This window comes from Hippopotamus amphibius, chromosome 10, assembly GCF_030028045.1.
Source record: "Hippopotamus amphibius kiboko isolate mHipAmp2 chromosome 10, mHipAmp2.hap2, whole genome shotgun sequence".
NCBI classification, from domain to species: domain Eukaryota; kingdom Metazoa; phylum Chordata; class Mammalia; order Artiodactyla; family Hippopotamidae; genus Hippopotamus; species Hippopotamus amphibius.
The window spans coordinates 57,525,894-57,531,456 of NC_080195.1; positions in this window are offsets into that span (position 1 = coordinate 57,525,894).

Consider the following 5,563-nt stretch of genomic DNA (forward strand, 5'->3'; position numbering starts at 1 on the left):
GTTCAATAGGTATTGATACTACTATTTCTGTTTCCTTAGCGTCTCAGCTGTAAGTGTCCTTCTCCTTGCCTTGGGTTTTTTTGCATTATTCTGTGACCAGCAGAGGTTCCTTTATTGTTCGTTTGTAAGCGTTGGTGTGTGGGGAGGGAGAGGGTACAATAGCGGCTCCTTCTCCTGGGAGTGAGTGAGCAGTGGCGCACTGTTGTTTCAGTCGGGCTTGGAGGTGCCTGTTGCAGAGGGACGCCAGTGGCTCAGGCGCAAACAGAAAGTCTCAGAGTTGGGCCTCTCTCTCGGCAGCCTCCCTGCTGCTGGCGTTGCAAGGGGTTTTAATCTAGCCCCGCCTGAGCGCCTGAGGGTGCTTGTTATCCCTGAGCACCTTAGGTGGCCCACGGGCGTCTCTCCACTGCCTGTTGCAGAGGCGCTGAAAGAGAGAGAGAGAGGCTACGCGCTGGGCTCCTCCTCCCCGCCCGGGAGCCTGCAGCCTCCAGCCGCCATCATGGCCGGGCAGCTCTCAGGGACCGGCACTCCTCTCCGCGGACCTCCTCCCTCCTGTCCTCTCGGTCCGTCACCCTACCGGCAACAATGTTTCTCACCCTGAACCAGCTCTCCGGTTCCCGCGCTCCCGCTTCTGGACCCTCCATTCAGCCACGGATCGATGTCTCGGTCCGGGAACGCTGAGCTGCGCTGCGGACCCTCCGTATGTTTCTCACTCCCTCCTGTCTGCCACAGCTCCGCCGCTTCACCCTCTTTGAGCCGTCGTAGATGCCTCCCTACCGGCTATGTCAGGCTCCCCGCGGTCCTTTCTGGTGTCTGAGGCCGTCTGCTGGTGTTCAGCTGGTTCTCTTTGGGAATGACTGCATCCTTCCGTGCATTCCCAATGCATCTGTGGAGAGGGATGCACTCCACGTCCCTCTACTTCGCTGCCATCTTGTTCCTCCCTGAACTGACTTTTTTTTTAACATGACTGGAAGTGACTTTCTACTCAAACAACATGAAATTGGAGTCCAACCAAAATCAGATACAGGCGCAGGTGAAAAAAGAAAAAATTGAACATACTCTATCATTCTCTTCTCTTTTGATGTGTAATAACTATGTGGGGGACTGAAAGTATTTGCATAGTTTGTGTTTTCTTCATCTAGCATCATGGGAATGATGAGTGGAATTGTAGTGAAAATGTTATATGTGTTAAATGAAAATAAAAATAAATGAGTAGGGAATGGAAAATGTGGGTAAATATTTTAGCTTCGGGGAGGTGTGACTTGGAAAACATATCTATTATGTGATTGAATTCTACGAAAGAGTTTACGACCAACATAAATGATCCTGGGATGGTTCTGAATACTATTTTAACCATTTAGAAGGAAATCAGATCCTCCGACAGGAGACCATCTTCCCATTCCATCCATAAAAATTAGAGGAAAACTTCACCAGACCACTGGGCTTGTATCGTTCTGTCTTGAGGGCTAATCTTGCCTAATTTCTTCATGAAAGAAGTGTCCTGAAGATACTTGCCCTGTTTCTCAGTTATTGGAGATTCCCGCAGCCCCTCTTGGGGGCTCTTGGTTTCTCTTCCCTTCCTTTTTATCTCCTGTCTCATGTGCCTTATTGATAGCAACTACGAAGCAGTAGTTATGAAATGGTTATGAAACTTTTATTTGACGCAGAGATGATTATGTTGTTCGGGAGGGAAGGGAAAATGGACTAAATAAAAGGAAGTGACTCTGAGCTGTTAAGAAAGGGAAGACCATTAATAGCCACATCTTGATTTTGTTCCGAAGCCATCCAAAAGAGGCCGGGAACAAGGTGCTCATAAGAGGAAATGTGTTTCTCAGACAAAGGAGCAGACAGCAGGGGACAGCAGTTCAGGGAGAGAGGAGAACATTAGAGAGTGTGTGCAGAGGAGGACGCACTAATCCGTCTGAATCACATTGGCAGGAGCACGGGGCCGTTTGAACTCCTTGGCAACTTCAGCCTGGTCTCAAAGTGGATTGTGAGGAATGAGAACAGAGAAAAGTTCACTCGGAGTTCCTCTTGTCAGAGCAGGGGAAATTGCTTTGAGGCCGGCACTAGAAGATGCTAATGGTAGAAAGCGGAACCGAGTCAAAGAAGAAAATAAAAACGTGTCAGGTCACTGGGAGCTTGCCTAGCTGTAAAGTGAGATAAAACCACCACTGACGAGACATTCAGCCTAGGTCCCATCACGTACTGCTGTGCCAGTCACTTCTAACCAGTGCTCAGCTGGCGAAAATCTGAAGATAATGCCTCAACTGCTCTGAGAATACGCGTTCCCTCCACAAACAGTAATTGAGCTGTGTCAGCCAGGGCTATTGCTGTTCATGCTGGAAGGTGCAATAGGAGCCCTTGTGTCCTTGTACCAACTGGTTTTGTGAGTCAGAAAGGATCCTTGGAAAGTGGGTACTGGAAAATCACTGCTGACCCTGGAAGGGCACAGCCCAGCAGAAAATAGGGTAGGACGGAGTAGAGCCAAAATGGTAACTGGAAAGAAATATGCATCTGTTTAAACTTGCTTGAGAAGAAAAACACAGGGACTGGTCGTCTTTCTTCTCCAGGCCTAACAGTTCTCAACCATAAAATAGTTTGAACAAGGCGATGAATACCTTCCCTTTGGGCAGATTTGGAATGGTTCTGGGAGTTATCTGGGGATTGTGCCAGGGAGTTGGGACAACGTGGGGGTCTCTTAAAAAAAAGATACAATTACTTTATTGATTTCTTACAGTCAAATACTGCCAACTAGCATTACTTCCACTCATGCATCACTAAAAACAAAAGGATATTTCCTTGGTGTTTCCAAATGATGCACTAGACAATAAACAAAAAAAGAACTTAAAATGCATCCTGATTAATTATGTAAACTAATTTTTTCAAAAAAAAGTATAACTAATAATTTGGTTCCTAACATGGGGATCTCTGAATGAGGAAATCTGTAATCAGCTGTAAACTCTAGGTGCTCTTTCTGTATATTTTGATGCATCAGTGAGAAATTTTTTTTTTAGCTCTTTATTGGAATAAAATTGCTTTACACTGTTGTGCCAGTTTCTGTTATACAGCGTGAATGAACCGTATTTAAACATAATCCCCATATCCCCTCCCTCCCGCGACTCCTCCCCACCCTCCCTATCCCACCCCTCTAAATCATCACCAGTCATCAAGTTGATCTCCCTGTTTTATGCAGCAGCTTCTTACTAGCTATCTATTTTACATTTGGTAGTGTATATATGTCAGTGCCACTCTCTCACTTCACCCCAGCTTCCCCTTTGCCCCCCTCCCCTCCGTGTCCTCAAGTCTTTGTCTACATCTGCATATTTATTCTTGCCCTGCCATTGGGTTCATCAGTACAATTTTTTTAGATTCCATATATATGCATTAGCATACAGTTTTTGTTTTTCTCTTTCTGGCTTACTTACTCTGTATGACAGACTCTAGCTCCATCCACCTCACTACATATAACTCAATTTCATTCCTTTTTATGGCTGAGTAATATTCCATTGTGTATATATGCCACATCTTCTTTATCCATTCATTTGTTGATGGGCATTTAGGTTGCTTCCATGTCCTGGCTATTGTAAATAGTGCTGCAATGAACATTGTGGTACATGTTTCTTCTTGGATTACGGTTTTCTCAGGGTATATGCCCAGGAGTGGGATTGCTGGGTCATATATGGTAGAAGTGAGAAATTTTTAAATGTTAAAGATGCCAGTCTTCCCTCCAGATTCTAACCCAAAGGCTGCAAACTAGGCACACCTAGGTTTTGTCTGGCTAGCAGAGTATTTTTTAAAAAATTGATCCAGCATTTAAAAATTGTGAACTTTTACCTGAAAATCCAGATTTTTTTGGCTTCTCTGAAAGACTGGAAGATCTGACAGCACTGGACCCACAGAAGCAATTAGCGAGAGGTCGGGAGCAGCTGTCCTGTTTAGACGGGGCATCTGCTCTCTAGTTTGATCATCCCCACCACTCACATAGGGTGACTGTATACCTTGTCCAAACAGGGCACTTCTGAGAGTAGAAGGGGGCTCCGTTGGTAGTGATGCCTGGACCACAGACGCAAACCAGGGCTGCTTTGGGCAACGAGGATGTGTGTTTACCCTACTCCATGCTGCCTACACTGGGCTTGCTTTTCTGGTTTGCCCAACTGTTATTTGGGTTAGGTGGTCATAAGTCAGGGACTCCCACGAGGAAAAAGGGAGAGAAAAGGTGTAAAATGAGGAAGAGACTTGAAAGTTGAAAACAATAAACGAGAAAGAGTATTCGAACGAGTGCCAGTTACACCAAACCTTCAGGTAAAGGCAGAGCCTTGCTGGTGGCTGGCTCAGCATGTGGGTTTGACCTTCCTGGCTCCCTGCCCTCCACAGCACTGTCAGTTTTAATAAGCTGTAATCCCGTCGCTACGAGCGAGACTAATCAAACTGCGGAGAGCAGCCTGTTCCTAATCAGGAAGGCACAGGATAATCATTTAACTCTGCGGTTTCTCAGTGAGCTCCAAGCTGCCTCGACAGAAAAAAACATGCTGGAGAAGACGGTTGCTTACACACTCTAATCTTGACCTTTTGATGGTCTTTGTTTGAAATTTTTATTAAAATGCTTTAATTACACAAGTATTTAGTTTGAAAGAAGTTTTAAAAGAATCTTTTTGCTTTATTCCCAGAGAATAATAAAATATCCTTCCCCCAAGGCATATAGGAAACCTCAGAATCCTCGATTCCCCAAGAGTCCACTTTAATTGATCACAGACCCAAACCCTCTCAATGCCATTCAAGGTGTGATTACAGTCCCCAAACTGGGGTCAGGGGGAGTTGGGGGACATGGAATGGCAACCCACGTTGAGATCCTACAAACTACAGGTGCCAGCATGGTACTGTGGGCCACACAGGCCAGTGCCAGCTAGTCCCCAGTAGAGGAGTGGGAGCCAGGACCGAGCTGCAGCAAAGCTCCAAAAGCACTCTGTACCTTGGGGCTGGAAGGCCCCCTCTTCAGTCCTTACTCTCATAGCCCCCTCCACTCAAGAGCAAGCCACCAGGAAGAAGCTAGTGCAATGGTTCACTGTTGAGTTTTAGTCAGATGGAGCCAAGTCTCACCTGGGAGCTGACTAGTGGTAGGCCCTTAGGCAAACTCCTCAACCTTCCAGAAATTCCTTGTAGGCCCTCAGGCATGCTACTACTCAACCTTCCTGAAACTCAGGCTAGGAATGATAATATCAACACCTCACAGCCATGCTCTAAGAGTCGAGATATGTGTGGAAAGCATTTACTAAAGTGCCTGGCACAGTAAAAGTACTCCATAGATTGTGGCTATTATTTTTTTTTTATTATGTGATAACATAGCCTTAAGGCCCTTGATTATATAATGTAAACAGACAGGTGCATCCCTGAATCTCTTTCTTGGATTCTGCATTTAGTGTGAGTGCATTTAAAACAATGACTACAGATGGAATAAATGTAGAAAAATTCTTTTCTAATGGAGAACATTTCTGGTACCATGGAAATTTAATGTTTTGTTTAATAGACTCATTACTATTTACAGGAAACCAGACTAGTATATTTT